Raw genomic sequence first — 27,321 nt, 5'->3', positions numbered from 1 at the left:
GGATTGACATCCAATAACATACCAGTGACCTGCACATACTTCTCCTTCGGTGTTGATGTGATTCTTGATACCATTCCCCCTCTTCATCACAATCAACAACCCAACATCTTGCCCACTTACAAATGTCATCATTTACCAGTTGTTATATCATATCGGTCTCCTGTCCATATCTTTAACACAAGTCAAACACTAACCTATGTACCAGTGACTCTAATAGCCATTATACTAGGTGACATTATCTCCTTTACCTGTGACCTGCTAAGCTAGGTGACATCAAAGACATCACATCCGGTATGCATCAATGACAATACAACACATACATCTCCCATACTGGTTGCCATCCTATATCGGTTGACATCAATGACAACACAATGCCAACATGTTTATGAAGAAAAGGTCATGACATGGATAAATACACTTTGCATCAATTGTATTGCTCACTCTCTACCTTTGAGATTATTGATCTAGATGAGTTACAAAAAGAGAAGAAAGATATTGCATTTAAAGATAGGAAGAAGATTGAAGATGAACTAGAATCAAGCAATGACATGGATGAGATAGAAGCAAACTTTGTAAGAAGACTAAAGAAAGGATTCAAAAATAAAAGAGGTAAGTTATGATGAAATAGCTTTGATAACTGACAAACAATTGAGACGGGGGGGGGGGCTGGGTTGAATCAGTTGTCTCAAAACTTACTCTTAGATCTGATAATTAAGCATGAAAGCATAAATCAAGAACACACATAACACCAAGATTTTTGATGTGGAAAACCCAGTCAAGGCAAAAACCATGGTGGGAACCTACCCACAATATGATGATACTCTGTTAGAAGTAGATGAAATATTATAATGGAGAATGCGCATGCATTTGGGCACACTACCTAGAGCTCACTGCTCAAAAACAACAAGAGCTACAACCCAAGGAAGACTCATTGTCTTACAAACAAATTTGGATCACACCCAAAAAATCATGAACTAAAGAATAAAATCTCCTTAATGCTTGATTATAGTTCCGATTAAGCTCATAACAACTTCCTTCCTTTCACACTTCTTCTTTACCCCTAAAAGATGTATACATTTAGCACACATACATTCTAATTCTCATCCATACACATGGCACACATAATTACAAAGACATTACATTTATTTATACATGACATCAACTCTTGTGAATATCATCAAGGTCGGCTCGACACACTTCACCTAATTACAAATATATAACCACACACACTACAAAATCAAATAGGGACCAAGCAATGTAGGCTAAAAAATAGTACAGATGCATGTCACATACCTCAAATGTGAAACACCTCCAAGAATTATGCATCAAACATCCACAACACACTACAAGCATCTGGTTGGCCACAAATATGAAGAACACTAACACACCGAAGAAAATCATCAATTACGTGCACAACAATCAATGCAGACCACCAACACAAAAGGCACACGATCCATAAATGTCCACAAGCATCATGAATTACCACCACAACATCCGCACCAACACGAATTACTAGAATATATTAATTATATATATTTATTATTTGAGTTTCTAAAATATTTAATATATTGATAAAAGTATTTTTATGATGATGATAATAATAATATGTTCAATCATTAATATGAATTCCACTTCAATATATTTAGAAGTTAAAGAGAACTTATTAAATAAATATGTAATAATTATTATATAATAGTATTTATGAAATAGGGTCGTGACACTATTCCTACTCCTCTTGCAACCCTCATTTTCTCTTTTTGGGACAATCATTTTCACTTTTGTAGACTCACACCAACTATTCATCCTTTGTGCACATTGTTGTATATTCATCTCTACTTCAACGCCATTATAATTGCACGCATTTTTTTTCTTTTCAACACATTCCCTCTGCTATCTCTCGCCTCCCATTGTTGCACTATTTGTAAGATTCTTATATTTGTGTTGGCTTTACTTTTCCTAGTCATCCTCTTTCTCTCTACTAGCGTAAAAATCATTAAATTAATTACAATTATTTGATTGGATGTTTAATTGGTTCCCTCCTATAGCATTTCACTTCACCTCTTCAATGTTTTTTGACTTCCCCACTTCTTATGAAATAGCAACTAAATTGGCTTTTATACCATTTGGCACAGGTAGGTTGGATGCTAATAATGATTATGGGGACTCTCTTTACATAATTCAATTGACTCAACTAATTCCTCTACTATCGATACTCCTCTCTCATTGCATTAAATCTCCAATGGATATGCTCTTGCATCAACTATAACAACCACCCTTCAATTGCTACTAATTTTTTTTTTTAAAACTCACAAGAACCAACTTAATTGATCAAGCTTTTTGTTCTATCTTGGAAGTGTCGACTTGTTAATTTCTTCAATCATCGTAGAGGTGACAACTCTACACCACCACTTATGCTTGCACTCAAACGTGGTAAGCTCTTGTGACAAAAATCTCTCTTTAGACCTAGACCTACACCTCAATGGTTCATTCTAGATGACCATGCCTACGTATCTCTTCAATGGAAGTCAAAGGGTTTCATAGTTCACCCTTGAAGTTTAGACAGAGTATGTTCTCTCCTCTTGTATGAGATCTTTGATCTCTCTTTAAACCAATAATATTTATTAAAATTAGCACAACAATAATAAAGCAATATCTAACTACCTTCAAGTAGTGTACATACATACACAATTACACATGGGTCATATCCTTCCAAAACTTCCCAATTTCATAAAGAGTGACTTGAGCACACTTCCCATAAACACACGGTGACTAGCCCGTACATATCACACATATGATGACTAGCTCTAGCTTACATCACATATACATGGTGACTAGCTCTAGCATACATCACATGTTCATAGGGACTAGATTCAACATACACCACTCATATAAAGTGGCTAGCTTTAGTAGGAAACACATACATAGTGACTAGCATATAGACAATAAGGGACTGGCATATCCATAATGGCTAACTACCACTTGCCCATAAGGCATCCAGATAAAAGGAATATTGGTGCACTACACACTACACTATGGGACACATTATTTTTCCTAGTCTTCTACACCAACAAGCAAGTGAGATCATGTTTCAATGTATCCCATACTACATTGAGTGCACGACCTCATCCTAACTAAATCAAGTATACCAATTTTGGACATAAATAAATGTCTAATTATACAATGAGATTGGTCCACTTATTACCTACCCATTCTTCATTAGAAATTCTCTTCCTTGCAGTCCATCAAATAGCTAAGCAACAAGGACATCCATCGTCGACATGCAATTGGATCCCAAGCCTACATGATCCTGGTAGAATCCACCCAATACCCTAGATCAATGCGGGGTATCCCTCACCTACATGCAACTAGCAGTAACCATCCGCTAATTAGGTGGTACAAGTGATAGTTTATCAAAATAGTATTCTCCTTGACTATTGTCAATCTCAAGCAGATAAGATTATCTTATGAGCATCATAGGATTTATTCTTCAGTGATCACCTCAGATAGAAAGGACTAGTCTGCATGATAGAGTAAAACAATCCTCTACCTATACCCTCATAAGGTCCTAACTCCATATGTTGTCATAATAGCCAATGCTTATACTTAGCTTAGCACTATAACTAGAAGAGAGGCTTCCAATTTAGAACAAGTAGATCACAAAGGATTAATCTAAGAGTATATACATAAAGTCCTATAGGTATAGGATTAAATTGATCACTTGGATCCAACGTAAGGTGGCCTCTACTCAATAGATAAACAACTGATTATAAGGTAGTCAACCCCATCACTTCATTCAACTCACAATTCAAAACATAATATGTGTTAAATACCAATGATGGGGTTTTCATAACCATCTAATACCCACTTTGGCCTCATTTGAATCCTAGTGAAGAGAGGTCAAACCAATTAGGAACAACCCCATAATTTGAGAGTTATTCCCTTCCTAAACCCTTCCCCTGTGGACTTGAGGTCACAAGGGCATCCTTTACCCAAGGACTGCCTATGTTTCTGATTCCAAATGGTTCAAAGTCACATGTAGTTCTCCTTGAAAGGTTTCTCTCAAGGGATTCTTATGCACAAGTTCCCATAACTAAGGTTTTGTTAATTAATAACACATAATATTAGATGGGGAATCACAACTAGTTCATACTTTACCAACTCATAGTATAACTGTAGTGTCATAAAATTGCGACCTCTGCAATTTGTGACCACATTAGGGTCTTTAGGTTCATGATTTGAATCTACCCCAAGCCTAATCGGAGACCCAAGACTTGCTCATCCCCAGAAACTGCACTTTTTCTACCCTCTGCACTGCCTAAACTTGCTTCTTGTCCTGAGACAAGGGTAGGACAAGGGAGTGGCGCCCCTATCCCTGGCCTATCTTGGGGCCCCTTGATTCAAACATTGCATTGGTCTTTGTAATTTGAGTGGGAAAACCTTCCCCGTGTCGGCCTATGACAAAAAATCAGTCAATTAACCCTAATTGATGAATATATGTTGCATTTGCCCTCCTATTTGCATAAGGTGAAAATTGGCATAAGTTCAAATACATGAGATCGTGCATTCAAGCATTCATGAGCATTCAAGCATTCCTTTCCAGCATTGAGCATTCTCAAGTCTCCCTTCAAGGCTAGGTGTTGCATTCAAGTCAAGGTTCAACCATTGAAGAGGAGATCCCTTTCAACATTTAATTCCATACAAGCAATTCTATCTACAACCTCCCTTGAGGTGAATTACATTTCAGTCTTTCATTTATATTTACTTGCAAGTATTTTCTTTCATCATTTTGTTAATACCAAAATTGGGGTTTGACCTGAAGGTAAACCCCCAATCTCAACCCCCTTTTCCTCTCTTTTATGTGTGTAGGTTGTGGGTGTGCAGTTGTGTTTGTAGATTCAAACTCCATTTGCAAAGGCGGAAAAACCCTTTTCATTTAGCGGATTTTTCGGAGAACCGTGTTTATTTCAGCACAATCTAGACAACTTTTCCTCAAATTTGCATGGCGGCTTCATCTCAACATATCATATCCAGATCCAGGTGCACAGCTTCATCCTACGCTTCTATTTCAAGTTATAATCAGTTCTTTGCTACTTTTACACTTAATTTCAACACACATAATTCAACCATTTTCCATTCTAAAAGAGGGGTTAGCTTGTCATTTCTATCTCATTATCAATTTATTTAGTATTCAATCTCTTCCCTAAGAGATTGGATCTAGTGAATTTCCCCCCTCTTTTAATGTGATGTGGATAAAGTGTTTGAAGGGAAATGTGCAGTGAAACTTTCATCTCTCCTCGGAGGGAAGAAAATATTTCCTCTTGATCTCTCCATCATTCTCTTTTCCCCACATCACATTTTGGTGAACCCGATGCCTTACATGATTTATTTTGAAAATCATTGCATATTTTTCATTTACAAGTTTAATTTTTCTGCAGACTTAGTGGTTAATTCATTCAAAACCCTAGTTTTTAAAATCGAAATTGAACTTGTGTTTTGTAAAAAATTACTTGCTATTGCCTTAGATCTGAAAATTTCTTTGTTTTTTATTACGGGAAAAGAAGGTTTTGAAGGGATCCCGAAACCCTTTACAAAAGATCCTTAAAAGATAATATCATTAAGCAACAAGAAAAGACAAACTGCCAAAAAACTAGCACAGTTATGGGCAAAAATCAGCAAAAAAGCCCAACAAAACTAGCCACATCCTACCATAATAGAAAAGAGACAGAAAACAAATTACTTAATGTTTTTTAGGGCATTAGCCAAATTTACGCTAATCCCTTGCAAATCTTTAATATTATCCATAGGCTTAGGGATATCCTTGGAAGAGGCCACCGCAACTTTTTTCATGCTTTCCCTTGTTCTTTTCGCCGCACCACCAGGAGCACTTTCCACTGGTCCTGCCTCGATAGCATCCTCATCAATATCTAGATCCACGACAGGTTTGGGGGTGCTGGATGTTGGCATTATGTGAATCGGTATGAGGACATGATGACATTGTATGTTGTCATTGATGTCAATATGTTGAAGAGGAGAGAACCGGTATATGTGAGAACCAGTTTAACATTGTGAACCGACATTTGTGCCAAAGTAAAGCGGTGCATTTGTTTAAGGTGAACTGGCATGTGGTTATGGGAACCGGCACATGGAAGCTTTGTATGACTACCGGTTGGTAGTCTCAACTTCAGGGTTTTCGGTTGAAGTGCTTCAAGCCTATGTGGCTCAACTGGTGACTTTGTGTGATGAGTTAGCATTGTAACGAAGAACATATCGTGTTGCCATGTCAACCTTATGCGCGTTAAGGATCTTGCATGAAGGAGATTGTTCCTATCTACCTCGGGAATGTGTGAAGTCTGTAAACGGTGATAACACGTGATGGGTTATCAGCCACCATGAAATCGGTGGAAAACGAACGATGGAGAACGTCTTGAGATTGGTTCAAGACTGTTGCATTTAATGCAATGTGCTCCATGGTTAGGATTGAACCATTTAAATTGCTTAACCTAATAGGTTTAGGGTTTAGGGTTTATGTTACCGACCTATCTATTTCCTATAAGGTCAATGTTGTGTTTCTTTTTGAGGTTGTTGGCAAAAGTTGTGTGTGTGTATCCAAGTGAAGGGATACATGATTCTTGCCAGACCAGAAGAGAGAAGTAATACTTGCAGAGTGTAAGTGTAGAAGGTGAAGAGGAGCTAAAGTAGATCTGCATTGGCATTGAGTGTTGTTACCAAATCATTGTAATACCTCTTGATCTCTAACCACTTCAACAATTGGGAAATCCCTTAACAAGGTAGCTTTAACCGGCTTGCTGTAAATCCTTTAACAGGGTGACTCAAAACCATTGAGTTCTTGAAATCCTTTAACAAGGTAACCTTTAACAGGGTTTAACCCTTAACCGGGTATTCTATCCATCCCTTAACCGAGTGATCCCTAACAGGATCGGTTCCTAACAGAACCTATTGTATCAGTCTTTAACTGGACAAGGCTCCTAACAGAGCGAACTTCTAAAGAGTTCAAAAACAACTTGTGGGTATTCATCCCCATAGTGGTTTTTCCCAGTTGGGTTTCCACGTGAAAAATCTGTGTGTCATGTGTGATGTTATTCATGTGATGGTTTGAGTAATTTGTGTCTGAAGGTAAATCATGTTGATCTAGTTGTTTATATATCTTTTGATGATAGATTACTTGTTCATGCACTAGGGTGAAATGGAAATGAAGTATTAGATTGTGTGAAAAGATAAGTGTCAACCAGTGTATGCTTGTCTTAGTTATTCTAGGTTTTGCCCATTGTACTCTATTTAAGACCGATGTTACTGTTTGTCTGTCAAAGCACAGTGTCTGCTGACAAACCGGTTTAGGATTGTGTTTTTGTCTGTACTAATTCACCCCCCCCTCTTAGTACCGGTTTGGTACTATCCATTCATCATTGAGTTATCAATTGGTATCAGAGCATCCTCCAGGTCCTCTGTGTTATAAGCTTAACCGGTTCAGGTAAAGATCCCAATCTAATGATGAAGAGGGAAGGTCCAAAGTTCAATAGAGAAAATTTCAGTATATGGAAAGACAGAATGAAGATATACATCAGAAGCATGGGTGCTCAACACTAGAGCTATGTTGAAAATGCCTATGTTGCCCCTACCGATACTCTCACCGATGACTAAAAGAGAGAGATGCAGGAGAATGGGCAAGTCATGGAAACCCTAATTAGTAGTTTATCTGAGATTGAGTTTATTGATGTCCAAGATAAGGTAAATCCCAAAGAGGTATGGGATACTCTTGAAAATATCTATGGCGGTGATGAGCATGTAAAACAAGCTAAGGAAGAAAGCCTTAGAGGGAAGTTTGAAGACATGCAGATGGTTGAAGGTGAGACCATTCAACAGTATGGAATAAGAATCAAAACTGTTGTCGGAGATATCAAGAGTGCAGGTGGTAAAATGGAAGATTCCACTATGGTAAGCAAAGTCCTGAGATCCTTATTACCGGTCTATGCAATAAGGGTTGCTGCTATTCAGGAGTTGAGATCAATAGACAAGTCTAAGGTATCCCTAGACTCCATCATTGCAAAGTTGATAGCCTACGAGCTAAATAGTTTTGATGGCAGTGTTCAAAAGACTGAATCAGCTTTTAAAGCTTCTGTTGTACCATCCAGAAAAGGAAAAGAAGCTAGCACTAGTGGTGAACCAAGACAGAGCAGAGAAATGGATGATGAGGAGATTCTGATGGTATTTGAAGCTCTTCTTGCCAGGAAACTTCCTAAAGGAACAGGTAAATATAGAGGTAAGCTCCCTTTGAAATGCTTTTCTTGTAACCAAATAGGACATATTGTTGTAAACTATCCTAATGGTGACAACAAGGACAAACCAAAAAGGTTCAAGAAATTCAAAGGAGGAAACCGGAGAAACTGTTTTGTGGCAGTTGATGAAGGTGTCACAGATGAGGAATAAGAAGAAGAAGAAAATGAAGATATTGTGTTTGTTGTTGTCAAGGATCAGACAAGAAGGCTCTTGTCTCCCACTTTGATAATTCCAATGAATGGATCATTGATAGTGGTTGTTCTCACCATATGACTGGTGACCAGAGCAAGTTTCTATCCTTGGAAGAGTATGATGGTGGCGTGGTTCGCTTTGGTAATGATGCATCATGTATAGTCAAAGGCAGAGGGTCCATCTCTCTAAATGGAAAGAGTAGTGTTGACAATGTGTATTGGGTTGATGGTCTAAGACAAAACCTTTTGAGTGTTGCCCAGTTGAATGACAGTGGTCTCACTCTGGAACTCAAGAATGGAGTGTGCAGAATCAAAGGAAAGAATGGTGAATTGGTGGCCACCGGTATGCAGACCAAAGGTAACCTATTTCAGTTGAATGCAAATATAAGTACATGTCTTATGGCTAAATTTGATGATAGTTGGATATGGCATAGGAGACTCTGCCATGTAAACTTTGATAACATTGTGAAGGCCAGTAAGATCAAGGTAGTTAGAGGGTTTCCGGTGCTGAGCAAACCAAAAAATACCTTGTGTAGAGAGTGTCAACTAGGGAAAATGTCTTCCTCAACCTTTAAAGGTAAACCTTTCATTGCTAGCAATTTGCTTGATCTTGTGCATACTGATTTGTGTGGTCCTATGAAAACTAGGAGTGTGCAGGGTGATAGGTACTTCATGATTCTCACTGATGACTGCTCAAGAATGATGTGGGTCACATTCTTGAAAGATAAGTCTGAAGCTTTTGTAAAGTTCAAAGCTTTTTGCACTAGTGGAGAAGGAAAGTGGTAAAAGGATCAAGTGCCTGAGAACTGATCAAGGAGGGGAATTCACTTCTAGTGAATTCAACAAGTACTGTGAAGAACATGGCATCAAGAGGCAACTGTCTGCCCCCAGGAATCCACAACAGAATGGCCTAGCAGAGAGGAATAACCGAACCGTGGTTGAAGTAGCTAGAACTATGTTGATTCAAGGAAAGGTAACTCACACCTTTTGGAGAGAAGCGGTGAGCACTGTAGTCTACACAATGAACCAGGTACTCATCGAGAAAGGTAAGGATAAAACTCCTTATGAGTATTGGACCGATAAGACACCTATGGTTAGCTACGTTAGAGTGTTTGGTAGCAAATGTTACATCAAGAGGAGTGCACACTAGAGCAAATTTGATGCGAAATGTGATGAGGGAATATTCCTAGGGTATTCCACCAAGAGCAAAGCTCTCAAGTGTTTCAATAATAGGACTCAGAGAATTATGGAAAGCATAAATGTAAGAGTTGATGAAACCTCTGAGAAAACTGAGGAGACTGACAGTGAGCAAGCGGTAATTGAACCGGTTGCTAGTCAACCAAGTACCAGTAATAGTGTTCCTACACCGATAAATGTAGATGTTGATACTGATGGAGATGAGGATGAAGAAGAAAAGCAAGAGGAATCTATTAAGACCATTCCTCGGTATGTCAAGCTAAATCATGACCCTAAGAAGATCATAGGAGACAAGGATGCAGGAATTCTTACAAGAAGAAAGGTCAGAGAAAACTCATGTATGATCTCTAAATTTGAGCCTAAATCATTCAAAGAGGCACATAAAGATGAAGACTGGATCAAGGCAGTGGAAGAGGAACTTGACCAGATAGGGAAAAATCGTACATGGTCTTTGGTACCCAGACCAGAGCATAAAAATGTCATTGGAACCAAATGGGTTTTCAGAAATAAGTTGAATGAGGATGGCACAATGATTAGAAACAAAGCCAGACTGGTGTGCGAGGGATATGCCCAAGAAGAAGGAGAAGACTATGGAGAAACCTTTTCTCTTGTAGCCAGATTGGAAGGAGTTCATATGCTTCTTGCATATGCAACTTTTAAAGGATTCAAAGTATATCAAATGGATATAAAATCTACATTCCTAAATGGTGTACTTGAAGAGGAAGTGTATATAGAGCAACCAAATGGGTTTGCCCTATTTGAAGACAGTGACATGGTATGTAGGCTACATAAATCCTTATATGGTCTAAAGTAGGCACCTAGAGCATGGTATGAATGTTTGCACTCCCATCTTGTGAAGATTGGATTTGAGAGAACAAGCAAAGATAGCAATATCTACTTGAAGTCTGAAGGAGATCAAATCCTGATCTATGAGGTATTTATTGATGACATTATCTTTGGTGGAGATGACAAGATGAGTCATGAGTTTGCAGATGAGATGAAGAAAGAGTTTGAGATGTCACTCATAGGGGAGATTAAGTTCTTCATTGGACTGCAGATTCAGCAGATGAAAGATGGAATCTTTATCACTCAATCCAAGTATGTCAAAGAGGTGTTGAAGACCTTTGGCATGGAAGATAGCAAACCGGTTGGTACACCAATGGTGACCGGTTGTAAACTATCCAAAGAGGATGACTCAGCATTGGTTGATAAGAAGGAATACCAATCAATGATTGGTAAGTTGCATTATGTAGTGCATAGCAGACTAGATATTGCACATGCAGTTGGCATTACTGCAAGGTTCCAGAAAATTCCAAGAGAATCCCACTTGGTTGCAGTCAAGCAGATTCTTAGGTATCTGAAGGGAACTATTGATTATGGATTGTGGTATCCATATAGCAAGGATTTCAACTTGAAAGTATTCATAGATGCTGATTGGGCAGGTAATGTGGATGACCAGAAGAGCACAACTAGTGGTGCATTCTTTCTCGGTGGTAGACTGGTCTCATGGATGAGTAAGAAGCAGAGTTGTATCTCTTAGTCTACAGTGGAAGCAAAGTATGTTGCAGCTTTCATGAACTGCACTCAAACAATTTGGATGAAGCATGTATTAAATGGCTTCAAAGTTCCTATATCTGAACTGATAAGTATATTTTGTGACAATACTAGTGCAATTAACATCTCCAAGAATCCGGTTTTACATTCTCGAACCAAGCACTTTGAGCTTAAGTATCATTTCTTGAGGGAAAAGGTTCAGAACAAAGAGATTGCACTGGAACATGTTTCCAGTAAGGAGAAGTTAGCAGACATATTCACCAAGCCTCTCCCAAAGGCTACATTTATGTACTTAAGAGGTGAAATTAGGGGTGTTGCCCCTTTAAGAGGTGAACTAAAGGTATATGCTCCACATCAGTCAGGTATTGCATAGTCAAATTTTTTTTGGATTGATGTGTTGAAGGATGCTACTCCTCAGGGGGAGTAGCATAATGGAACAGGGAAGCTTGTGCCTCCACTTTGGCATTGTTGTCAAAGGGGGAGAAGAAGAGAAGTGGAGAAGATATCTACAGAAATTGGGGGAGAAGATGTGAAGCAGAGAGATATCGTTGTATATTGTCATCAATGCCAAAGGGGGAGATTGTTGGCATTATGTGAACCGGTATGAGGACATGATGACATTGTATGTTGTCATTGATGTCAATATGCTGAAGAGGAGAGAACCGATATATGTGAGAACCGATTTAACACTGTGAATTGGCATTTGTGCCAAAGTGAAGCGGTGTGTTTATTTAAGGTGAACCGGCATGTGGTTATGGGAACCGGCACATGGAAGCTTTGTATGACTACCGGTTGGTAGTCTCAACTTTAGGGTTTTCGGTTGAAGTGCTTCGAGCCTGTGTGGCTCAACCGGTGACTTTGTGTGATGAGTTAGCATTGTAACAAAGAACAGATTGTGTTGCCATGTCAGCCTTGTGCGCGTGAAGGATCTTGCATGAAGGAGATTGTTCCTATCTACCTTGAGAATGTGCGAAGTCTGTAAACGGTGATAACACATGATGGGTTATCAGCTGCCATGAAATCGGTGGAAAACGAATGATGGAGAACGTCTTGAGATTGGTTCAAGACTGTTGCATTTAATGCAATGTGCTCAATAGTCAGGATTGAACCGTTTGAATTGTTTAACCTAACAGGTTTAGGGTTTAGGGTTTATGCTACCGACCTATCTGTTTCCTATAAGGTCGATGTTGTGTTTCTTTCTGAGGTTGTTGGCAAAAGTTGTGTGTGTGTATCCAAGTGAAGGGATACATGATTCTTGCCAGACCAGAATAGAGAAGTAATACCTATAGAGTGTAAGTGCAGAAGGTGAAGAGGAGCTAAAGCAGATTTGCATTGGCATTGAGTGTTGTTATCAGATCATTGTAATACCTGTTGATCTCTAACCACTTCAACAGTGGGGAAATCCCTTAACAGGGTAGCTTTAACCGGCTTGCTGTAAATCCTTTAACAGGGTGACTCAAAACCATTGAGTTCTTGAAATCCTCTAACAAGGTAACCTTTAACAGGGTTTAACCCTTAATGGGGTATTCTAGCCATCCCTTAACCAGGTGATCCCTAACAGGATTGGTTCCTAACAGAACCTATTGTATCAGTCTTTAATCGGACAAGGATCCTAACAGAGCGGACTTTTAAAGAGTTCAAAAATAGCTTGTGGGTATTCATCCCCACCGTAGTTTTTCCCAATTGGGTTTCCACGTGAAAAATCTGTGTGTCATGTGTGATGTTATTCATGTCATGGTTTGAGTAATTTGTGTCTAAAGGTAAATCATGTTGATCTAGCTGTTTATATATCTTTTGATGATAGATTACCTATTCATGCACTAGGGTGAAATGGAAATGAAGTATTAGATTGTGTGAAAAGATAAGTGTCAACCAGTTTATGCTTGTCTCAGTTATTCTGGGTTTTGCCGGTTGTACTATGTTTAAGACTGGTGTTACTGTTTGTCTGTCAAAGCACAGTGTCTGCTGACAAACCGGTTTATGATTGTGTTTTTGTTTGTACTGATTCACCCCCCCCTCTTAGTACCAGTTTGGTACTATCTGTTCATCATTGAGTTATCATTGGAACCATCAAGGAACTTGGTAATTTACTCTAAATTCTTAGTCACGGAGGAGAGAATATCCAAAATCATTAGTAGAAAGTTTTTCATAGCTATTTTTCCTTCCTCCAGATTACCAATCTGAGCTTTCAGCTTCTCCACTTTTTCCTCCATTCCTTTATTCCACTATTCTTGGTTTATTTCAGCTTCTTCCCTTTCTCTTCCTGCTGCCTATTAGTTTTTTCTAGATTATGTATTCCTTCATAAACCCACCTGTCAAAACCCATACGAGCCTCGGACTAGTTTTTGAGTTTATCCAGAATTATCCCCTCTCCAGCTATATCCTAATCCCTACTCAAATTCTCCTTGTCCTTCTCCTGCTCAGTTTCCTTGTCCTTCTCTTGCTCAATTTCCATTTCCCTTTCCTCATTAATCTTGTCTTGCTCCTCCATAGGCTGGTTGTTAACAATTCCTATGCTCACACTGTGGGTTGGACTATTTTGATCAAAGACTTCTTCAACTCCTCCTTCCTCTTCCCCCACTTCCTCTTCCTTCTAGCTCTCCTCTCCTTCAGACTCATCAGTCTCCATCTCACTTCCATCTTTTCCAATATCCTCTGAACCCTTGTCCTTTGGAATTTTCTCCATGGTAGTTGTTTTACCTTTTTTGCTATGTGTCCCCTCATCCTTGCTAGGCCCACCTTCCTCCATCTTCCTCTTTCCTTTCCCTGGTGATAATGACAATCTCTTATTTCCCTAGATAGCCAGAATCTTGCAATGCTCATAAATGAGCAAAATAAGGTCGCAATGAAGTACAGTCAAAGAAGGGTTCTTGTTGTGCTTATTCAGAGACCTCGATAGAGACCTAAAGAGGTAATATGGCAGAGAAATCCTCTTCTCATGTCTAAAATGATTTAAAAGCACAAAATGGTATGTGTGGACCCTGGTAAAATGACCCTCCATAGTAATATATTCCATAATTGCATTAAGCACACAACCCCAAATTTTCTTAATATTGGAAGCATCATAATACCCCCCGTAGCTTTTCCTATTTTCACTCTCTCCTTCTCTTTACGTGGAAAAAGCTTAACTACATTATTAGACACTTTCAAGTCTTTAAAAAAGTTAAGACCAGAGTGGGGCGTACCTGTAACCATAGCAATGAGATCCATATCTAGCTTAAACCTAACACCATGAATTTTGAAGGAGTCGTTTATCCAGTTTATAGTGACTTTGGTTACCGCTAGGTTAACTCTGCCTTTATCATAGTCGACCAAATTTTCCATAAAATTCATCATGAATCCCCTCTTCATCTTTTCCCAAACCTTAAGCATCTCCTTCCATGTATAAATATTATCAGGTTCCTCTCTTCTTAGATCTCCCCCCATTTTAGATTTTGATTTACAATTTCTCTTCTTCTGCAACTTCAGAGCTTTCTTCCTAATGACACTCAAATTTTTGAAAATGCATACCCACAAAGTGTGTGAAGAATTAATATTCTTGATTAGGACTCTGCCCTTCTGATGTGTCATCATTACCTTTCTAAATATTTGAATATTACTCATTACAATATTCATGATTAATCGTGTGATCCCTCTTTCCCCATGAATTTGTCCTTTCTGATAAGTTCTTTAATATTAAAATCCATATTAACTTCCCCATTCCATATACATTGAGCTTCAGAATTTACGCCAAAGTTCGCTAACCCATCCGTAACCCCATTTTTTTCTCTAAAGGCATGTTCTATAATAATAGATTTAAAGCTAGCAATTATTTCTCTAGCTTTAAAAATAATATTCTCTATAGTCCATGAAGGCTCAAATTCTCCCTTGAGGCATTTAATTATGTTAAGTGAGTCTCCTTCCAACCATAGATTATCATGATTAAGATCTTTTGCAATAATCAAAGTATTCAAAGTCATTGATGCTTCAACATAATGACTTGTTTGATTACCCAAGGGGCCAGCAACTGCCACAAGGCAACTTCCAGCAAAATTCCTGACAATGCCCCCATAACCAGCTTTCCTCGGGTTCCCCTTAGATGCCCCATAAAAATTGGCCTTAATCCATCCCTGAGAAGGAATGCTCCAAACAAGACCATCCCTACCCCTATCGACATTGATTCTGTTAATGGATAAATTCCATCTTTCAATAAAATCTTCTTTAGCATCCAAACCATGATCAGTTCCATTTAGACATTCAAAAAACCCTCTATAGATTTTATCCACCACCACTTCAGGGTTAGTACTTTTATCCCTAAAAATATTGTTGTTACGCTCCTTCCAGATGTTCCATATTACATTAGGGAGAGTAAGTTTCCAAAGCTCAACATTTTTAGAATTAGAAGAAGGACAATACCATTGCTGCCAAAACTCTTACAAAGAATTCGAGAAAACCCAGCTCAACTTCCACCTACTAAAAATAATATTCCAGATTTCCTGACTGAAAATACACTAGTAGAGGATATGACAAGCATACTCCTCCTCCCTGCAACAAAGAGAACACCTATTAGGAAAAACAAATCCACGCTTATGGAGATTATCAAGGGTTAACACCTTATTTTGGATAAAAATCCAAAAGAAGATATAAATTTTGGGCGTCAACTTCTTTATCCACACTTTAGCCCACAAAGGGATCTCGTCCGGAAAATTGCTTTGTTTGTCAAATTCAATTTCTTCATTTTCTTGTTCATTTTGTAAATCAAATTCACAAAATTAAGAGGTTAATCATCCAAACCCTAATTTTCAAAAATCATCTTGACATTGTGCAAAAATTGAATTTCCATTTAATTTTTAGATTTGTGACTGTTTTCAGACTTATCCTCTTTCCTAAAATTCAAAATTTCAATTTCCCTCCTTTTTCAAAATTTAAAATTTCAAAAATTAAGTGGTTAGGTCCTAAAACCCTAATTTTCAAATTTAATTGGATTTTGTGCAAATTTCAATCAATTTCAGTCAATTTCAGTTTTCTAAACATTTTTCAAGGTGTCCCTATCCATTATGTTTGACCCTTTACAAATTTGCAATTCAATTCCTCTTTTTTCTCAAAACTCTAATAGGGTCCTATTTTCACATTCAAACCTTAATTTCACCTATCTAAAGATCGTAAAATCCACCAATTTTTTGGGGTTAGCTTTAAAATCATCGTAACTTTCATCCCTGAAAATTTCAAAAAAAGTTGGTTGGACCGTGTGCACTTTCAACACGGTCCCCGACTTTTTTCCCAAAATTTTGGGAGACTGTTATGACCATATTTAATAGCTTAAATCCAGAAAATTGGCTGATTTTATCGATTTTTGATCCCTCTAAAATAAAAAATATGTTCACAATTCAACATTTCAAATTTCCAGATTTTTTTTCAAATTAAGTGGTTAATTATAATCTGCCCTGATTTTAAAATTTCTGATTTTGTTAATTTTAAAATTAAGAGGTATCTCATTGGCCCTAATTTTAAATTCCAATTTCCTTTCATTTATCATAAAATTATTTTGGGAAATTGTGTCATTTTCTTCTTTCAACAAAGTTCAAATTGTTTAATCATTATTTTCACAAATTTTGCATTATTCAATTTTTGTGCACTTTGTTCCTATAATTCAAAATCCAAATCTAAAATTTCATTTTTTCCCTCTAGTGTATGATTTTTATCACTATTAGTCCTACCTACACTATCCTCGTTAGACCAAGCATTAGAATTAAGGCTTCCCAAGGTTTAATTACCGAGGAGATGGAGCATAATTTGGGTGACTTCTTTAATGAGGATAATGCTAATTCTTCCCATCCTAATCATGTCCCTATCTATGCAATTGATGAATCCCATGATGAACACAAAGAAGATTTGACTAGAGTTTCCATAGATCAACTTTCAAAATTGGACAATCAATTTGATAACTTTCAACAATGGATGTTCCAAGAGTACCCTAATAGTGAAGATCTTCCATTAATCGAAGGCCTTAAATGCATGATTCAAAGTGATAAGAATGAAATTGATATATTGCGTGGCATTTCTCATATTATTGATTCCAATGTCATGCCTATAAAGAGTTGTGTCGAAAACCTAGGTTATTCACAACATTCAAATCAAATCAATTCTTCTAATCCTTTGACCACTCCAATTGCTAGTATTCCTACTTTCACTTCAAACATCATGGCTACTTGAACTCAAAATGTCATTCCTACAACCATTAGTCATGGGGGTGATCCCTCTTCTTCATTTAACACTCCATCTTTACCTATGTCTTCAATGAGTATTCCTATTATTCCTCAACCAATCAGTGTGACACAAGGGGGCAATTCATTCAACAATTTTATTCCTCCTTTGAGTGTCCCTTTTCCTACTCAATCATCAACTATGCCTACTTATCATAATGTCCCACCACCTTATTCTCAATCCATGCCTTCCTTAAATAGCATCATACCACCTTCTCAATCAACCATGTCTAACATCAATTCTTCTACCGAAGCGACCATTAACAATCTTGCTCAAACTGTGTCTTCCTTACAATAACAAATTACTTCCATGAGTCAATCCAAGTTTAGTTTGCCCACATTTGATGTTGCGAGCTCACTTTCCCTTGATATCATTGAAGTCATCCAACCTAAGCATGTTGAGGTCCCTCAATTGGAACTATATAATAGAAAAGGTGATCCTCTAATGCATGTCAAAATATTTCAAACCTTGTGTACTGATTTTGCTTATGATCAAAGATTGCTTGCAAAACTGTTTACAAGAACACTCAGATATAAGACTGTGCAATGGTATTGCTCTTTTCCTTCTTATTCTATCACTTCTTTTCAACAATTAGCAAATTCTTTCATTCAACAATTTCAAAACAACATTGGCCCTACAATCACTTTGACTAATTTAATGCATTGTAAGCAAGGTGTTAAAGAAAAAGTGACTGATTTCATTGGTAGATATAAGCATTTGTCTGCTCAAATTTATTTTCCTGTACCAGATAATGATATTCAAAGAATTTTCATTTATAATTTGCAAAAAGATATTAGGGAAAACCTTTTTTTGCCTGAGCTTACTTCCTTTCCACAATTGTGCCCAACACTCCACAATTATCAACTGGTTGTGAGTCAAATGGAGCAATCTACTCCTATGGCTCCGAGTGATAAGGGGGAGAGTTTTCAACAACCATTTGTGAAGTTCAAACCAACAAAAAGCTTCATTAAGTTTAATGATACAATCAACAACAACAATGTGAATGCTACAAAAGGTGTGCCTCCTATTTCTAAATTTTTCAAAAGAGAAAGACAATTTACTCCTTTGAATGAATCTTTACATAGTATTATGTCTCAATTGTTACAAACAAATGTTATCATACTTCCTCCTATAAAGCCAATTGACCCATCTAAGCTTGCATCCCCTTATTTTGATAACAATTCCTTTTGTCAATTTCATCGTCAGCCTGGTCATGATACTGAGAAATGTTTTGCATTGAAAAGTAAGATTCAAGATTTGATTGATAATAATACTATATCCGTGGCAGGTGTGAATGATAAGGAAAATAAATCAGTAGCTCCTCCTAATCAAAATCTTAAGCTTTTCACTGATCCTTTGCCTTCTCATACCTCTAACGTGATTGAGACTGAACATACTTCTTTCTCTCCCTTTGATCTTACTACCACAGCTTCGAATTTAGTGAATATGGTAGAGAAACAAGTGATACCTAAGGACCCTTGTATTAAATTTGACCCTAGTGAGACCATTAGGGCACCTGATGGCCCTTTATACATAGTTGAAAAGGTTAAGGACATACCTTGTCGTGGTGCTCTTGTTGATCCCTCTTGCATGGTTAATGTCATCACTGAGGAGTATCTTTTCACTTTAAAATTGCATAAACTGATCTATGATGACACTAATGTGGTTGTGAAGTTATTTGATGGATTCTCTTGTCTTACCATTGGTTCTATCACCCTTCCTGTTGAAGTTCACACTAAATCTATGGATGTCAACTTTGTTATCATTCCTTCTTCCAAGCAATTCTGTGTGAAGTTGGGATACCCTTGGCTATTTTCCATGAAGGATATTGCTTCTCCAATTCATAAGTGTTTGAAATTTCCCCACAACAGAGAAATCATAACTGTTAACCACAACCTATTTTGACCATCTGAAAGAAGCCCAGGTGTTCCTATTAATCTCTTTTGGCCTAAGAAATTTCAATCTCTTCCACAAAGGAGTGATGCTCTTTTCCAATCCTATCAAAAATGGAAGAAAGATATGATCTTATCCTTAAGTCAACCTAGATCCCCAACAATTGATATCCCCATCCTCCTTGAAGATGAAATCCTTCCCCTAATAGATAGGACTAATCTTCCTCCTAAGGAAGATCCTCAACCTATTCCTATGGATGTAACTATGCCTTCTCCTAATAAGAATGACAATATTTCTTCTAAGGTTAGACCTATACCACCTCCCCATGATGGACCCGGTCTCCTTCCTACACCTAATATTCCTCCTTTATATGGCGCAGTTCCACCTCCTTTCTCTTATAGAGAGAAGAGACCTGCCTCTCCTCTTGTCCAACCTAAAATACCTCAACCTAAAACCTTCAACTATCAAAGAGGAGACTATTCCTCCTTCAACAAATGTTCCTCCTTCTCCTTAGTCTTCTGCTAAGACTCGACGAAATCGTTGTGCGAGAGACTGCCAACGAAGGCATCGTGCTTGAGCTCATGAACTTGTTCCTCAAACTATTCAATATCCCAAGACTCCAACAGTTGACATGATTCTCTTTTCTCCTAAGCAAGATGTTGAACCTACATCTCCAAATCATAAATTGCAAAAAATATGTGATGGTTTTACTCCTATTCATGTTTGTACTCCTCTGGCTATAAATCTAGATGAAGAAATGAGTGAAAATGTTATTCATGATGGCAATAGAACTCCTAATGCTTGTGATAGTGATTATGAATATGTTGATGTGGACAAGCATTTATCAACCAAATTTTTAAAAACCTTAATCCTAGCTCCTAGAATCCAACAAAGTGACTTAGCCCATGAGCATAGTCCTTGTTTGGATCTTGTGTGAGCTCTATCTGTTGTGCTCGATGTCGCTCCTTTGGCATGTTTCTCGCCTTCTCGAAATAGTGATCAACAAGATCAGGAGGCGGATGTTTTTGGCCTAAGCAATTTCAATCTCTTCCACAAAGGAGCGGTGCTCTTTTCCAATCTTATAAAAAATGGAAAAAAGATATGATCTTATCCTTAAGTCAACCTAGATCCCCAACAATTGATATCACCATCCTCCTCGAAGATGAAATTCTTCCCCTAACAGATAGGACTAATCTTCCTCCTAAGGAAAATCCTCAACCTATTCCTATGGATGTAATTATGCCTTCTCCTAATAAGAACAACAATATTTCTTCTAAGGTTAGACCTGTACCACCTCCCCATGATGGACCTGGTCTCCTTCCTACACCTAATATTCCTCCATTATATGGTGCAGTTCCACCTCCTTGCTCTTATAGAGAGAAGAGACCTGCCTCTCCTCTTGTCCAACCTAAAATAACTCAACCTAAACCTTCAATTATCAAAGAGGAAACTATTCCTCCTTCAACAAATGTTCCTCATTCTTCTCAGTCTTCAACTAAGACTCCATGAAACCATTGTGCGAGAGACAGCCAATGAAGGCGTCGTGCTCGAGCTCGTGAAGTTGTTCCTCAAACTATTCAATATCCCAAGACTCCAACAGTTGACATGATTCTCTTTTCTCCTATGCAAGATGTTGAACCTACATCTCCAAATCATAAATTGCAAAAGATATGTGATGGTTTTACTCCTATTCATGTTCATACTCCTCTGGATATAAATCTAGATGAAGAAATGAGTGAAAATGTTATTCATGATGGAAATACAACTCCTAATGCTTCTGATAGTGATTATGAATATGTCTATGTGGACAAGCATTTATCAACCAAATTTTTAAAAACCTTAATCCTAGCTCCTAGAATCGAACAAAGTGACTTAGCCCATGAGAATAGTCCTTGTTTGGATCTTATGTTAGCTCCATCTGTTGTGCTCGATGTTGCTCCTCTGGCGTGTTGCTCGCCTTCTTGAAATAGTGATCAACAAGATCGGGAGGCAGATGTTTTTGGCCTAAGCAATTTCAATCTCTTCCACAAAGGAGCGATGCTCTTTTCCAATCTTATCAAAAATGGAAGAAAGATATGATCTTATCCTTAAGTCAACCTAGATCCCCAACAATTCATATCCCCATCCTCCTTGAATACGAAATCCTTCCCCTAATAGATAGGACTAATCTTTCTCCTAAGGAAGATCCTCAACCTATTCCTATGGATGTAACTATGCCTTCTCCTAATAAGAACAACAATATTTCTTCTAAGGTTAGACCTGTACCACCTCCCCATGATGGACCCAGTCTCCTTCCTACACCTAATATTCCTCCTTTATAAGGTGCAGTTCCACCTCCTTGCTCTTATAGAGAGAAGAGACCAGCCTCTCCTCTTTTCCAACCTAACATAACTCAACCTAAACCTTCAACTATCAAAGAGGAGACTATTCCTCCTTCAACAAATGTTCCTCCTTCTTCTCAGTCTTCCGCTAAGACTCTATGAAATCATTGTGCGAGAGATTACCAATGAAGGCATCATGCTTAAGCTCGTGAAGTTGTTCCTCAAACTATTTAATATCCCAAGACTCCCACAGTTGACACGATTCTCTTTTCTCCTACGCAAGATGTTGAACCTACATCTCCAAATCATAAATTGCAAAAAATATGTGATGGTTTTACTCTTATTCATCTTCGTACTCCTCTGGCTATAAATCTAGATGAAGAAATGAGTGAAAATGTTATTCATGATGGCAATACAACTCCTAATGCTTCTGATAGTGATTATGAATATGTTGATGTGGACAAGCATTTATCAACCGAATTTTAAAAAACCTTAATCTTAGCTCCTAGAATCGACCAAAGTGACTTAGCCCATGAACATAGTCCTTGTTTGGATCTTGTGTTAGCTCCATCTGTTGTGCTTGATGTCGCTCCTCTGGCGTGTTCCTGGCCTTCCTGAAATAGTGATCAACAAGATCGAGAGGCGGATGTTTTTGGCCTAAGCAATTTCAATCTCTTCCACAAAGGAGAGACGCTCTTTTCCAATCTTATAAAAAATGGAAGAAAGATATGATCTTATCCTTAATTCAACCTATATCTCCAACAATTGATATTCCCATCCTCCTTGAAGATGAAATCCTTCCCCTAACAGATAGGACTAATCTTCCTCCTAAGGAAGATCCTCAACATATTCCTATGGATGTAACTATGCCTTCTCCTAATAAGAACAACAATATTTCTTCTAAGGTTAGACCTGTACCACCTCCCCATGATGGACCCAGTCTACTTCCTACACCTAATATTCCTCCTTTATATGGAACAGTTCCACCTCCTTGCTCTTATAGAGAGAAGAGACCTGCCTCTCCTCTTGTCCAGAATAAAATACCTCAACCTAAACCTTCAACTATCAAAGAGGAGACTATTCCTCCTTCAACAAATGTTCCTCCTTCTTCTCAGTCTTCCGCTAAGACTCGACGAAATTGTAGACCACCGACGAAGGCATCGTGCTCGAGCTCGTGAAGTTGTTCCTCAAACTATTCAATATCCCAAGACTCCAACAATTGACATGATTCTCTTTTCTCCTAAGCAATATGTTGAACCTACATCTCAAAATCAAAAAAGTGCAAAAAATATGTGATGGTTTTACTCCTATTCATGTTCGTACTCCTTTGGCTATAAATCTAGATGAAGAAATCAGTGAAAATTTTATTCATGATGGCAATACAACTCCTAATCCTTCTGATAGTGATTATGAATATGCTGATGTGGACAAGCATTTATCAACCGAATTTTTAAAAACCTTAATCCTAGCTCCTAGAATCGAACAAAGTGACTTATCCCATGAGCATAGTCCTTGTTTGGATCTTCTGTTAGCTCCATCTATTGTGCTCGATGTCGCTCCTCTGGCGTGTTGCTCACCTTCCTGAAATAGTGATCAACAAGATCGGGAGGCGGTTGTTTTCCACAAAGGAGGGATGCTCTTTTCCAATCTTATCAAAAATAGAAGAAAGATATGATCTTATCCTCAAGTCAACCTAGATCCCTAACAATTGATATCCCCATCCTCCTTGAGGATGAAATCCTTCCCCTAACAAATAGGACTAATCTTCCTCCTAAGGAAGATCCTCAACCTATTCCTATGGATGTAACTATGCCTTCTCCTAATTAGAACAACAATATTTCTTTTAAGATTAGACCTATACCACCTCCCCATGATGGACCCGATCTTCTTCTTACACCTAATATTCCTCCTTTATATGGCGCAGTTCCACCTCCTTGCTCTTATAGAGAGAAGAGACCTGCCTCTCCTCTTGTCCAACCTAAAATACCTCAACCTAAACCTTCAACTATCAAAGAGGAGACTATTCCTCCTTCAACAAATATTCCTCCTCCTTCTCAGTCTTCCACTAAGACTCGACAAAATCATTGCGCGAGAGACCGTCGATGAAGGCGTCATGCTCGAGCTCCTGAATTTGTTCCTCAAACTATTCAATATCCCAAGACTCCAACAATTGACATGATTCTCTTTTCTCCTAAGCAAGATGTTGAACCTACATCTCCAAATCATAAATTGCAAAAAATATGTGATGGTTTTACTCCTATTCATGTTCGTACTCCTCTGGCTATAAATCTAGATGAAGAAATGAGTGAAAATGTTAGTCATGATGGCAATACAACTCCTAATGCTTTTGATAGTGATTATGAATATGTTGATGTGGACAAGCATTTATCAACCGAATTTTTAAAAACCTTAATCCTAGCTCCTAGAATTGAACAAAGTGGCTTAGCCCATGAGCATAGTCCTTGTTTGGATCTTGTGTTAGCTCCATCTGTTGTGCTCGATGTCGCTCCTCTGGCATGTTTGAAATAATGATCAACAAGATCGGGAGGCAGATGTTTTTGGCCTAAGCAATTTCAATCTCTTCCACAATGGAGCGATGCTCTTTTCCAATCTTATCAAAAATGAAAGAAAGATATGATCTTATCCTTAAGTCAACCTAGATCCCAAATAATTGATATCCCCATCCTCCTTGAAGATGAAATCCTTCCCCTAACATATAGGACTAATCTTCCTCCAAAGGAAGATCCTCAACATATTCCTATGGATGGAACTATGCCTTCTCCTAATAAGAACAACAATATTTCTTCTAAGGTTAGAAATGTACCACCTCCCCATGATGGACCCGATCTCCTTCCTACACCTAATATTCCTCTTTTATATGGCATAGTTCCACCTCTTTTCTCTTATAGAGAGAAGAGACCTGCCTCTCCTCTTGTCCAACCTAAACCTTCAACTATCAAAGAGGAGACTATTCCTACTTCAACAAATGTTCCTCCTTCTTCTCAGTCCTCCACTAAGACTCGACGAAATCATTGTGCGAGAGACTGCCGATGAAGGCATCGTGCTCGAGCTCATGAATTCGTTCCTCAAACTATTCAATATCCCAAGACTCCAACAGTTGACATGATTCTCTTTTCTCCTAAGAAAGATGTTGAACCTACATCTCCAAATCATAAATTGCAAAAAATATGTGATGGTTTTACTCCTATTCATCTTCATACTCCTTTGGCTATAAATCTAGATGAAGAAATGAGTGAAAATGTTATTCATGATGGCAATACAACTCCTAATGCTTCTAATAATGATTATGAATATGTTGATGTGGACAAACATTTATCAATGGAATTTTTAAAAACCTTAATCCTAGCTCCTAGAATCGAACAAAGTGACTTAGCCCATGAGCATAGTCCTTGTTTGGATCTTGTGTTAGCTCCATCTCTTGTGCTCGATGCCGCTCCTCTAGTGTGTTTCTCACCTTCCCTAAATAGTGATCAACAAGATCGGGAGGTGGATGTTGTGCTAGATTAGCAATATTAGCACTGTAGATATTCTCCCTCTCTTATCTCTTGCTCTTTTGTGACTATTCTTCTATGTGTATCCCCGTTCTTCTATTTTTCCCTTAATGTCTAGTTAAGGATGATGCAAAGCATGAATATCTCTTTTGGTCTCTTTCATGTTGACTCTAAAGACATCCTCTATTCCCTCTCTTCCAAGGTAGTGTCCTTTCTTAGGGGAGTTATGATTATTATATGCACATATACATATATGATATACATGAGTTATCATACAACACACTGACCCCGAGGAAAGCGAAACTACCTCATGTTTTCTGTTCATTATCCTTGCATTTATTCCTCGACTAGGGGCTAAATCCTGGCGATAACGTGATCCCTCTCTTTTCTCTCTCTTGGTTGTATCCTACCTTAAAGCAATCACTCCCGATAAGGTGCGCATGATCACTTTAACATGGGGGCATACACTCCGCTCATATTTTATTTCTTGATACATAAATTTATTTAGTGAACTCGGCTTTGCTCTATAATTTTGGTATCTTTTCATGACTCATAGTGAGGGGAACCTTGCTACTTGAAGTCATGGTTTTCCCTTCTTGATCTTCCCTTTTACTTTCTCAATCGATGTCGTAAGATCTTTAGTCCACTAGGGGCTTGGTGCATCTTGCCTCCTTGATGTGGTAGAAGTCTTTCAATCTTGTTTCCTTGTACTTTATCGGCAGTATTGGCGTATGCTTATACTCTCGCTAAAGTGGGGGCTAAATGTAGTGTCATAAAATTGTGACCCTTGCAATTTGTGACCACATTATGGTCTTCACATTGGCGATTTGAATCCCCAAGCCTGATCAGAGACCCGAGACTTGATCATCCCCAAAAAATGTACTTTTTTTTGCCCTCCACACTGCTTGAACCTGCTTCCTATCCTGAGACAAGGGCAGGACAGGGGCATGATGCCCTTGTCCACCCCTGTCCCTGGCCTATCTTGGGGCCCCTTGATTCAAACTTTGCATTGGTCTTTGCAATTTGAGTGAGAAAACCTTCCCTGTGTCGGCCTATGATGAAAAATCAGTTAATTAACCCTAATTGATGAATATATGTCACATTTTCCCTCCTATTTGCATAAGGTGAAAATTGGCATAAGTTCAGATAAATGAGATCATGCATTCAAGCATTCCTTTCCAGCATTGAGCACTCTCAAGTCTCCCTTCAAGGCTAGGTGTTGCATTCAAGTCAAGGATTCAACCATTGAAGAGGAGATCCCTTTCGAAATTCAATTCCATACAAGAAATTATATCTACAACCTCCCTTGAGGTGAATTACATTTCAATCTTTCATTTACATTTACTTGCAAGTAATTTTTGTCATCATTTGGTTAATTCCAAAATTGGGGTTTGACCTGAAGGCAAACCCCCAATCCCAACCCCCTTTTCCTCTCTTTTATGTGTGAAGGTTGCGGGTGTGCAGCCGTGTTTGTAGATTTAGACTCCATTTGCAGAGGTGAAAAAATCCTTTTCGTTTAGCGGATTTTTCAGAGGACCATGTTTGCTTTCAGCACGGTCTCGACAACTTTTCCTCAAATTCGCATGGTGGCTTCGTCTCAACATATTATAGCCAAATCCAGGTGCACAGCTTCATCCCATGCTTCTATTTCAAGTTATAATCAGTTCTTTTCTACTTTTACACTTAGTTTCAAAACACTTAGCTTGTCATTTTTATCTCATTATCAATTCATTTAGTATTCAATCTATTCCCTAAGAGATTGGATCTAGTGAATTTCCTCCCTCTTTTAATGTGATGTGGATAAAGTGTTTGAAGGGAAATCTGCAATGAAACTTTCATCTCTCCTTGGAGGGAAGAAAAGCTTTCCTCTTGATCTCTCCATCATTCTCTTTTCCCCACATCACAATAACACTTCCCTTTTAGGATATCGAGGTTTTGACTAGAAGTACTTTCTTTATTATTCATAGACCAATTAGTGTTCCAAGGTTGTCTTTATTAGCATAGGGGCAAAACTTATTACCCAACTCAAAATTACCTTAGTTCACATAAACCATATACTTATCACTAGGCTAAGACACTTGGCGATAATGGATGAAGTTACATTATCGTAATCAT

The sequence above is a fragment of the Cryptomeria japonica genome, chromosome 11 (assembly GCF_030272615.1).
Source record: "Cryptomeria japonica chromosome 11, Sugi_1.0, whole genome shotgun sequence".
In the NCBI taxonomy this organism is placed as follows: domain Eukaryota; kingdom Viridiplantae; phylum Streptophyta; class Pinopsida; order Cupressales; family Cupressaceae; genus Cryptomeria; species Cryptomeria japonica.
The sequence above is the reverse complement of the archived record's forward strand: the minus strand, read 5'-3'. Positions refer to the sequence as shown.